The following is an 11,652-nucleotide window of genomic DNA, read 5'->3' as shown; positions in this document are numbered from 1 at the left end:
ACAATCCGAGTCTGCGCATTGGCTGCAGCGCCGGGAGGTGGCAGGGCGCAGGGAGCGGTTGCCAGGCAACCTGGGTTGGGAGGGGGCGGGGCTTGGCGAGTGACGGTAGGGGCGGGGCGAGTGACGCGAGTGACGGGCGGGGCGAGTGACGCTAGGGGCGGGACGAGTGACGGGCGAGGGGCGGGGCGAGTGACGGGCGGGGCGGGGCGGGGCGGGGCGGCGGGTTGACTGACAGCTGGACCAGGCGCCCGCCCTCCCGGGTGTGTGTCAGAGGCGGCGGCTGAGGGTGAGAGGCCTCGGGGGAGCCGGTGAGTAAGGAGGGCAGGGAGGGAGCGGAGAGTCGGTGCAGCCTGTGGGGAAAGGCAGGTTGGACCGAGGCCTGGGGCTCCGGTTCTGCTGCTCCCACCGATGGGTATGCACCCCCAGCCCAGGGAGACACTGCAGCCCAGGCCCTGGGGGCTGGGCACTGAGCTGGCTTGGCTGGGGGCTGGGCTGACTGGGCACTGGGCTGGGCATGGGCTGGGGGCTGGACACTGGGCTGGGGGCTGAGCTGGCTGCTGGGCTGGGGGTTAGCTGGGCACTGAGCTGGGGGCTGGACACTGGGTTGGGGGTTGGGGGCTGGGCTGGGGGCTGAGCACTGGGCTGGCTGGGCGCTGGGCTGGGGCCTGGGCTGGCTGGACACTGGGCTGGGGGATGGACACTGGGCTGGGGGATGGACACTGAGCTGGCTGGGCACTGGGCTGGGGGCTGGGCTGGCTGGACACTGGGCTGGACACTAGGCTGGGGGATGGGCACTGGGCTGGGGGCTGGACACTGGGCTGGGGGCTGGGCTGGGGGCTGGACACTGGGCTGGGGGATGGACACTGGGCTGGCTGGGCACTGAGCTGGGGGCTGGACACTGGGCTGGGGGCTGGACACTGGGCTGGGGGCTGGACACTGGGCTGGGGGCTGGACACTGGGATGGGCTGGGCACTGGGCTGGGGGCTGGGATGGACACTGGGCTGGGGGCTCGGTTGGCTGGGCACTGGGCTGGACACGGCTGGCAGGGCACTGGGCTGGCTGGGCTGGCTGGACACTGGGCTGGGGGGTGGACACTGGGCTGGGGGATGGACACTGGGCTGGGGGATGGACACTGAGCTGACTGGGCACTGGGCTGGGGGCTGGACTGGGCTGGGCACTGGGCTGGGCGCTGGGATGGACAATGGGCTGGACACGGATGGGTGCTGGGCACTGGGATGGACACGGATGGGCACTGGGATGGACACGGCTGGGTACTGGGCACTGGGATGGATACTGGGCTGGGCACTGGGATGGACACTGGGTGCTGGGCACTGGGATGGACACTGGGATGGACACGGATGGACACTGGGCTGGGCACTGGGATGGGCATTTTGCTAGGCACTGGGATGGGCAGGACACGGATGGGCGCTGGGCTGGGCGCTGGGCACTGGGCTGGGCACTCGAATGGGCTGGACACTGGGATGGGCACTGGGATGGGCTGGGCACTGGGTTGGGCACTGGGCTGGGCTGGGTGCTGGGCACTGGGCTGGGCAGTGGAATGGGCTGGGCACTGGGATGGGCTGGGCACTGGGTTGGGCACTGGGCTGGGCTGGGTGCTGGGCACGACTGGGCACTGGGATGGGCTGGGCACTGGGATGGACACTGGGATGGACACGGATGGACACTGGGCTGGGCACTGGGATGGGCATTTTGCTAGGCACTGGGATGGGCAGGACACGGATGGGCGCTGGGCTGGGCACTGGGCTGGGCGCTGGGCACTGGGCTGGGCACTCGAATGGGCTGGACACTGGGATGGGCACTGGGATGGGCTGGGCACTGGGTTGGGCACTGGGATGGGCTGGGCTGGGTGCTGGGCACTGGGCTGGGCAGTGGAATGGGATGGGCACTGGGATGGGATGGCCGGAGCTTTGTGGTTGGGGAAACGTTGGCCCGAGGTACCAAATGGGGCTGTGGGATCTTTCTGTGCACTTTTCTTTGTGGGGGAGTGGTTTCTGCAAAATCAGGTGTGACCCTGGGGATTAGGGGGTGTTGTGGGCATCCCTCAAATCAGAGCCCAGCCTATCCCCGTGGCACGGGGGCCAGCTTCCCACTGCTGCCATGTCAGAGCAACAACCCAAAACAACAACCACTTAAATTGATATAGCACCTTTAACATCATGCAGTGTCCCAGGGTGCACACAAATCCTCAACTAACAGCGCAAGGGAACCCAATGAACAGTAGGATGCTAGGAAGTACAGAGGACCAGGGGCACCTCGGAGGGGGGGGGGGGGGGGGGGGGGGGGGGGGTGGGAGTGGATGTCCAACGACCCCTGAAAGGCAGCTGGTCAAGGTGGTTAAAAAGGGAAGTGAGATACTTGCCTTTATTAGCCAAAGGATAGGATATAATAGCAGAGAGGTTATGATGAAACTGTATAAAACACTTGTTAGGCCACAGCAAGAGTACTGTGTACAGTTCTGGTCGCCACACAATAGGAAGGACGTGATTGTACTGGACTGGTTGCAGAAGAGATTCACCGGGATGTTGTCTGGGCTGGAGCACTTCAGCTATGAAGAGAGGCTGGTTAGGCCGGGCTTGTCCTCCTTAGGCTGAGAGGGAACTGCTTGAGATGTACAAATTATGATAGACATAGATATGGTAGATAGGCAGTAATTTTCCACCTTAGCGGAGGGGTCAGTAACAGGGGGCATAAGAACTCGGAGCAGGAGTCGGCCATCTGGCCCCTCGAGCCTGCTCCACCATTCAATGAGATCATGGCTGATCTTTTGTGGACTCCGCTCCACTTTCCCGCTGGAACACCATAATCCTTTATTCCTTTATTCTTCAAAAACTATCTGTCTTTATCTTGAAATAGATTTAAGGTAATGGGCAGGAGATTTAGGGGGGATTTGAGAAAAAACTTTTTCACTCGGAGGATGGTGGGAATCTGGAACTCACTGTCTGAAAGGGTGGTAGAGGTGGGAACCCTCACATTTTAAGAAGCATTTAGATGAGCATTTGAAATGCGATAGCATACAAGACTACATGCAAGTGCTGAGAAATGGGTTTAGAATAGATGGGTGTTTGATGGCTGGTGCAGACACGATGAGCTGTAAAATTCTAATGACTTTATGATGATGACTCAATGGCATCCACTCACTGTCTGTCCTTCCCTCCCTCGACACCATAGTCCTGCCACCCCCTGTAACAATTCACCCCCTTGCTAAGCACAAACCTATCCAGCTCTGCCTTAAAAATATTCAAAGAGTCTGTGTCCATCACCATTTTTTTGGAAGAGAGTTCCAAAGACGCACAACTCTCTGAGAGAAAAATGTTTGCCTCTGTTTTCAGTGGGTGACTCCTTATTGTTAAATAGTGACCTTCTCTGACAAGAGTAAACATCCTCGCCACATCCACCATGTCAATATCCCTAGATTTCAATCAAATCGCCTCTTATTCTTCTGAACTCCAGTGGATACAAACCTAACCTCAACAACCTTTCCTCGTAAGACAAGCCGCCCATTTCTGGTATTAGTCTAGTAAAGCTTCTTTGAACTGCTTCTAACGCATTTGCATCTTTAAATAAGGAGACCGATACTGTACAAAATGGAGATGCGGTCTCACTAATATCCTGTACAACTGAAGCATAGCCTTTCTACTTTTGTAATTAATTCCCCTCGCAATAAACAATAACATTCTATTTGCTTTCCTAATTAATTGCTGTACTTGTAATCTAGCCTTTTGTGATTCATCAGCGAGGCCACCCAGATCCCTCTGCACCTCCAAACTCTGCAATCTTCACCGTTTGGGTATTAAGCTTCTTTTTATTCTCCCAAAATGGACAATTTCACAGTTGCTCACGTTATACTCCATTTGACAGCTTTTTACCCACTCACTTTATCTGTCTTTTTGTAGCCTCCCTACGTCTTCTTCACAATTTACTTTCCTAGCTAGCTTTGTGCTGTCAGCAATTTACCGACCATATCTTCAGTCCCTTCATTCAAGTAATTTATATACAATGTAAAAGGTTGAGGCCCCAGCACAGAACTCGGACATTTCCTGACTTTCCTCATGTCATCTTCAGCCTTGTTTAGTTCACAATACCCCCTCTTTGCTATTTGATCCCATTCCCACTGACTCGCTCCCGCCCTCCCTCCCCCTTCTCCCTCCCCCCTCCATCCCCCTATCCCAAATTTTATTATATATACAAAATATCAAAAGAACAACCACAGAGCATCAGAAGAACATCACATCAACCCAATAAACTGCCCCAATCCTCCAGCCCCCTAGGCCGATCCCCATCCATGTCCTGCCTTCCCTGTTTTAACTCCCTTACACCCCCCTCCTGAAACCTCCTCCACCTTCTTTGCTGACCCCTCAATCCTCCTTGAAGAAGTCGATGAATGGTTTCCACCTCCAGGTGAATCCTTCTACCAACCCCCGCAGAGCGAACATGATCTTCTCCAACTACAGGAATCCTGCCAGGTCGCTCCCTGCCTTTAGCGGCTCTGAGTCCCACCACTGCAGGTGGAATTGCGGCAAATCAGGAAGGCAAAGGCAATTCGTTGGCCTCTTTGCTCCCCACCTCCTCCCCACTCCCACCCCCAGCCCCGTACTCCTGGGTCTACCGACACGCCAAATATCCCCACCTCTGGACTCGGGGTCACCCCCACATCCGAGAACTCCTGCCAGAACCCCAATCTTGGACACGCCCAGATCATGTGGAAGTGGCCCACCCCGCACCACCCACAACCAAACTCCACCCCCTCAAAAAACCTGCTCATCCTCGTCACCGTCATGTGGGCCCGATGCACCACTTCAACTGGATGAGGCTCAACGTGGCACCCGATGAGAACGCATTCACCCTCCGCAAGGCCTCAGCCCATGTCTCAGGCCCCACCTCTCCAAACCCCTCTTCCCATTTGTGATTAACCTCCTCCACCAGGGCACCCTCCCTTTCCATCAGTTACTTGTTAATATCTGACACCTTCCTCTCCCCGTCTCGTCCTCTTGCAACATCGGAGGCTGCAACCTCGGGAAGGACCTCACCTCTCTCCTCACGAAATCCCGAATCTGCAGGTACCTTAAACCATTCCCCTTGGGCAACTCGTACAATTCCTTCAACTCCTCCAGCCCTGCAAGTTTCCCCCCTATAAACTGGCCACTGAAATAATCAATCCCTGCCGGCCTCCACCCCCGGAACCTCACACCAAATCCCGTCAGCACAGACCTATGGTTATCACGAATAGGTGCCCACGACGACATAACGCCAAGTGCTGCCTACACTACCCCCACACACTCAAAGCCGACACCACCACTGGGCTAATGGAATACCTGGCTGGCAGGAACGGCAAAGGCACCAATAACAAAGCCCTCAAACCCGTTCCCCTACATGATGCTGCCTCCACCCAAACCGACCTCTCCTCCACAGCCCACTTCTTAACTATCGCAATGACTGGCGGCTTAACATTCCCGGGTATAGGATATTCAGGCAGGACAGGGGAGGGTGTCACAGAGGAGGAGGTGTTGCATTATTAATGAAGCAGTCTGTCACTGCAGTAAGGAGGGATGATACCGTGGAAGGTTCTCATAAGGCTTTGTGGGTAGAGTTTAGGAATAAAAAGGTCACATTGCTGGGAGTCACATTGCTGGGAATATATTATAGACCACCAAATAGTCAGTGGGCAATAGAGGTGCAGATATGTAGACATTTCACTGAGGTGTGTAAAAACAACACTGGAGTAATTATATTAGGGGATTTCAACTTCCCCAACATTAATTGGGATAGTCAGATTGTGAAGGGTTTAGATGGAGCAGATTTCTTGAAGTGTATTCAGGAGAACTTTTTATATCAATATCTTGAAGGTCTGGTGCAGGGGATGGTGCAGTGCTAGACCTAGTTCTGGGGAACATAGCCGGACAGGTGGTCAAGGTAGCAGTGTGGGAGCATCTTGGTGATAGCGTCAATAACACAGTACACTTTAAATCTGTCATGGAAAACGAAAAAGATGGTCTGCTAAAAAGGGTTTTGGATTGGGGGAAGGCTGATTTTATTAAAATAAAGCAGGATCTGGGAACAGCCACTTCTGGGAAGAATGTGTGTGTGTTTTGGGGGGGGGGGGGGGGGGTGTTCAAAATGGAATTGGCAAGAATACAAGTCCAACATGTTCCCTTCAGGGTGAAATGTAGGAGCAACAAGTCCAGAGAACCCTGAATGTCTAGGAATATTCAGGACTGGGTAGGAAGGAAAAAACTGCTTTTGACCGGTACGAAGGAAGCAAATCAACAGAGGCTGTCATGGAGTATAGAAAATGCAGGAAGAAACTCAATAAAGCAATTAGGAGAGCAAAGAGGGGGCATGAAACAGCCCGGGGCGGGGAAGGGGGGGGGGGGGGGGGGGGGGAGTGAAAATCCCAAGTTATTCCATATGTATATCAAGGGGAAGAGGATAACTAGGGAAAGAGTAGGACCCATTAGGGACCAAGGGGGTAATCTGTGCATCAAGCTGAATAACATTGGTAGGGTGTTAAACAAGTACTTCACATATGTCTTCACTTTGGAGAAGGAGGATGTGGGTGCAGGATTAAGACAGAGGGACTGGTAGGTTCTTGAGCAGTTTGGCATGGCGAGTGAGGAGGTAGTGGAGATTTTAGCAGGCTTAAAAATAGACACATCCTTCCTTCAGATGAGTTATATCTCAGGCTGCTGTGGGCTCCATTCCTAAAGTTACAAAGCCAATGTGCAGAGTGGACTGGGCAAGCCCTTAACTCAACTCCTTGCCTGCTCCAAAACCAATTCCAATTGAATCCAATTCATGGTCTTCACAAGAGAGACATACAAGATCCAAGCTGTCAAATAAAGGCATTGTACCCCATCTTAGGCTTGACCTGACGCTTAGAACAGTACAGCACAGTACAGGCCCTTCAGCCTACGATGTTGTGCCGACCATTTATCCTAATCTAAGATCAACCTAACCTGCACCCCTTCAATTTACTGCCACCCATGTGCATGTCTAAGAGTTGCTTAAATGTCCCTTGTGACTCTGATTCCACCACTCCTGCTGGCAGTGCATTCCACACACCCACCACTCTCTGTGTAAAGAACCTACCTCTGACATCTCCCCGAGACCTTCCTCCAATCACCTTAAAATTATGTCCCCTCGTGACAGCCATTTCCACCCTGGGGAAAAGTCTCTGGCTATCCACTCTATCCATGCCTCCCATCACCTTGTGCACCTCTATCAAGTCACCTCTCTGCCTTCTTCACTCTAGTGAGAAAAGCTCTAGCTCCCAAAACCTTTCATCATAAGACATGCCCTCCAGTCCAGGCAGCATCCTGGTAAATCTCCTCTGTACCCTCTCCAAAGCATCCACATCCTTCCTATAATGAGGCGACCAGAACTGGACACAATATTCCAAGTGTGGTCTAATTAGGGTTTCATAAAGCTGCAGCAAAACCTCGCGGCTCTTAAACTCAATCCCCCTGTTAATGAAAGCCAACACACCATACGCCTTCTTAACAACTCCATCAACCAGGGTGGCAACTTTGAGGGATCTATGTACGTGGATCCCAAGATCCCTCTGTTCCTCCACACTTCCAGGAATCCTGCCTTTAACCCTGTATTCAGCATTCAAATTCAACCTTCCAAAAAATTTTGGGGCCTCACGGTAGCATGGTGGTTAGCATCAATGCTTCACAGCTCCAGGGTCCCAGGTTCGATTCCCAGCTGGGTCACTGTCTGTGTGGAGTCTGCACGTCCTCCCCGTGTGTGCGTGGGTTTCCTCCGGGTGCTCCGGTTTCCTCCCACAGTCCAAAGATGTGCGGGTTAGGTGGATTGGCCATGCTAAATTGCCCGTAGTATAAGGTTAATGGGGGGATTGTTGGGTTACGGGTTACGTGGGTTTAAGTAGGGTGATCATTGCTCGGCACAACATTGAGGGCCGAAGGGCCTGTTCTGTGCTGTACTGTTCTATGTTCTATGTTCTATATTAATCACTTCACATTTATCAAGCTTGAACTCCATCTGCCACTTCTCAGCCCAGCTGTGCATCCTGTCAATGACCTGCAACAACCCTCAACACTATCTACAACTCCCCCAACCTTCGTGTCATCGGCAAACTTACTAACCCACCCTTCCACTTCATCATCCCAGTCATTTATAAAAACCAAAAAGAGCAGAGGTCCCAGAACAGATCTCTGCGGGACACCACTGGTCACCGACCTCTATGCGGAATACTTTCCATCCACTACCACTCACTGTCTTCTTTCGGCCAGCCAATTCTGTATCCAGACAGCCAGATTTCCCTGTATCCCATGTCCCCTGACTTTCTGAATGAGCCTACCATGGGGAACCTTATCAAATGCCTTACTGAAATCCATATACATCACATCCACTGCCCGACCTTCATCAATGTGTCTCGCCACATCCTCAAAGAATTCAATGAGGCTTGTGAGGCATGACCTGCCTCTCACAAAGCCATGCTGACTATCTTTAATCAAACTATGTTTTTCTAAATAATCATAAATCCTATCTCTCAGAATCCTTTCCAATATTTTGCTCACCACAGACGTAAGACTGATGGGTCTGTAATTCCCAGGGATTTCCCTATTCCCTTTCTTGAACAGGGGAACAACATTCGCCTCCCTCCAATCATCCGGTACTACTCCAGTGGAGAATGAGGACGCAAAGATCATTGCCAACGCGCAGCAATCTCCTCCCTCGCTTCCCGTATTAACCTTGGGTATATCCCGTCAGGCCCAGGGGACTTATCTATCCTGATGCTTTTCAAAATTTCCAGCACGTCCTCCTTCTTAATATCAACCTGTTCGAGTCTATTAACCTGGTTCACACTGTTCTCATGGGCAACAAGGTCCCTTTCTCCAGTGAATACTGAAGCAAAGTATTCATTTAGGGCCTCCCCATCTCCTCAGACTCTAGGCACAAGTTCCCTCCACTATCCCTGATTGGCCCTACTCTCACTCTGATCATCGTCTTATTTCTCACATAAGTGTAGAACGCCTTGGGGTTTTCCCTAATCCTTCCCGACAGGGCTATTTCATGCCCCCTTCTAGCTCTCCTCAGTCCATTTTTGAGTTCCTTCCTGGCTACCTTGTAACCCTCTAGAGAAGAGTCAGATCCTTGCTTTCTCAACCTTATGTAAGCTTCCTTCTTCCTCCAGACTAGAAGCTCCACTTCTCTTGTCATCCAAGGCTTCTTCACCTTACCAACCTGGCTTCTACACATTCCTTCCTCGTCTCAGTGGGACAATACTATCCAGCACTCGCAGCAAGTGCTCCTTAAGCAACCCCCACATTACTGTTGTGTATTTCCCCAAGAACAATTGTTTCCACTTTATGCTCCTCAGCTCCTGTCTAATAGCAGTATAATTTCCCCTCCCCCAATTAAATACCTTCCCATACTGTCTGTTCCTATCCCTCTCCATGACTGTGGTAAAGGTCAAGGAGTTGTGATCACTGTCACCGAAATGCTCTCCCACCGAGACATCTGACACCTGGCCTGGTTTGTTGCCGAGCACCAAGTCCAATATGGCCTCCCCCCTAGTGGGCCTATCTACATATTGAGTCAGGAATCCTTCCTGTACACGCCTGACAAAATCTGCTCCATCCAAACCATTTGCACTAAGGAGGTTCCAGTCAATATTAGGGAAGTTGAAGTCACCCATGACAACAACTCTGTTACTTCTGCACTTTTCCAAGATCTGCCACCCAATCTGTTCCTCCATCTCTCTGCTGCTATTGGGGGGTCTATAGAAAACTCCCAATAAAGTGACTGCTCCTTTCTTGTTTCTGACTTCCGCCCATACTGACCCAGTAGACAAACCCTCCTCAACTACCTCCTTTTCTGCAGCTGTGGTGCACTCCCTAATTAACAGTGCCACTTCCCCTCCTCTTTTACCTCCCTCCCTATTCTTCTGAAAACATCTAAACCCCGGAATATCCACCAACCATTCCTGCCCCTTTGAAATCCATGTCTCCCTAATGGTCACAACATCGTAGTTCTAAGTTCATCTCCCTTATTCCTGACACTCCCTGCATTGAAACAGATGCACTTTAACCCATTCCACTGAGTGCAACTTTGCCCTATCAACTGTCTATCCTTCCTCACAGATTTGCTGCATACTATTTCTGCCGGTTCAACAGCTACCGTATCCTCTGATCCATAGCTCTGGTTCCCATCCCCCTGCCAAACTAAACCCTCCCAAACAGCTCTAGCAAACCTCCCACCCAGGATATTGATGCCCCTCCAGTTTAGGTGCAATCCGTCCTTCATGTACAGGTCCCACCTTCCCCAGAAGATATCCTAATGATCCACATATCGGAAGCTTTCCCTCCTGTACCAGCCCTGTAGCCATGTGTTCAGCTGCACTCGCTCTCTGTTCCTTGCCTCACTTGCACGTGGCACCGGTAGCAATCCTGAGATCACTACTCTGCGTGTCCTGGCTCTTTAGCTTCCAACCTAACTCCCTAAAATCACTTTTTAGATCCTCATCCCTTTTCTTAGCTATGTCGTTGGTCCCTATGTGCACCATGACTTCTGGTTGCTCCTCCTTCCCCTTAAGAATCCTGTATACTCGATCTGAGACATCCCTGGCCCTGGCACCCGGGAGGCAACATACCTTCTGGGAGTCATGTTCGCGACCACAGAATATCCTATCTATTCCCCTAACCATTGAATCTCCTATCACTATTGCTTTTCTATTCTCCCCTCTTCCCTTCTGAGCCTCAGTGCCAGAGACCTGGCCCCTAGGGTCTTCCCCCGGTTGGTCATCTCTCCTCTCCTCCTCTCTCTCTCTCTCTCTCTCTCTCTCTCTCTCTCCTCTCTCTCTCTCTCTCTCTCTCTCTCTCTCTCTCTCTCTCTCTCTCTCTCTCTCTCTTCTCCCTCCCCCCCCCCCCCCCCCCCCCCCACACACACAGCGTCCAAAATGGTATACTTGTTTTGAAGGGGAACGGCCACGAGAGATCCCTGCACTGTCTGCCCTTTCGTTTTCCTTCCCCTGACTGTAACCCAGCTACTCTTGTCCTGTACCTTGGGTGTGGCTACCTCTCTGTAACTCTTCTCTGTCACCCCCTCTGCCTCCCGGATCATCCGAAGTTCATCCAGCTCCAGTTCCCTAACACGGTCTCTGAGGAGCTGGAGTTGGGTGCACTTCCCGCAGGTGTAGTCAGCGGGGACACTGGTGGTATCCCCCACCACCCACATCCTACAGGAGGAGCATGCAACTGCCCTAGCCTCCATCCCCTCTGATCTTACAGAATGTAGCTGCGCTGTGAACCAACTGGAACTCCGCCCTCCGACTCTGCTCCCAATCAGCTGTACTCTCGGTAAACTCCCGGCTCCCTTCACGCTCTTTGAGGAAGTATAGGAAACAAAATGAAAGGAGCATCTTGCTCCCTCCTCACCTAACTCCCTCAGTCACCAAACTCGCACTATGGCACTCAACTGCACCCACATTCAGCACTCAGTGCAAACAAAGTCTGCACTGTAAGCTGGCTCACCTTTATACTGTGTGACTTGGCTTGATCTTAGCCAAAAGGCCGAGAAGAGATCAAGGGAGGAAATTACAGGGGCTCTGACCCCAAGTTTGAATTCTTCTCTGGCCATCGGGGAGGTACCAGAGTACTGGAGGATAGC

The 11,652-nt window shown here is 52.3% G+C and overlaps 1 protein-coding gene across 1 annotated transcript in view; it reads left to right on the top strand.

Moving 5' to 3' along the window:
• The first annotated feature begins 207 nt into the window (after window positions 1-207).
• The window catches only part of ano10a (anoctamin 10a), an 84,851-nt gene continuing 73,406 nt past the window's right edge, over window positions 208-11,652 (top strand). Inside the window, exon 1 of the mRNA XM_038810346.1 lies at window positions 208-308. The gene's annotated coding sequence lies outside the window, so the exon portion shown is untranslated. The remainder of the gene's footprint in view (window positions 309-11,652) is intronic.

This window comes from Scyliorhinus canicula, chromosome 10 (assembly GCF_902713615.1).
Source record: "Scyliorhinus canicula chromosome 10, sScyCan1.1, whole genome shotgun sequence".
Taxonomy (NCBI): Eukaryota; Metazoa; Chordata; class Chondrichthyes; order Carcharhiniformes; family Scyliorhinidae; genus Scyliorhinus; species Scyliorhinus canicula.
Note: the sequence above shows the minus strand (reverse complement) of the source record. Positions and strands in the feature narration are given on the sequence as shown.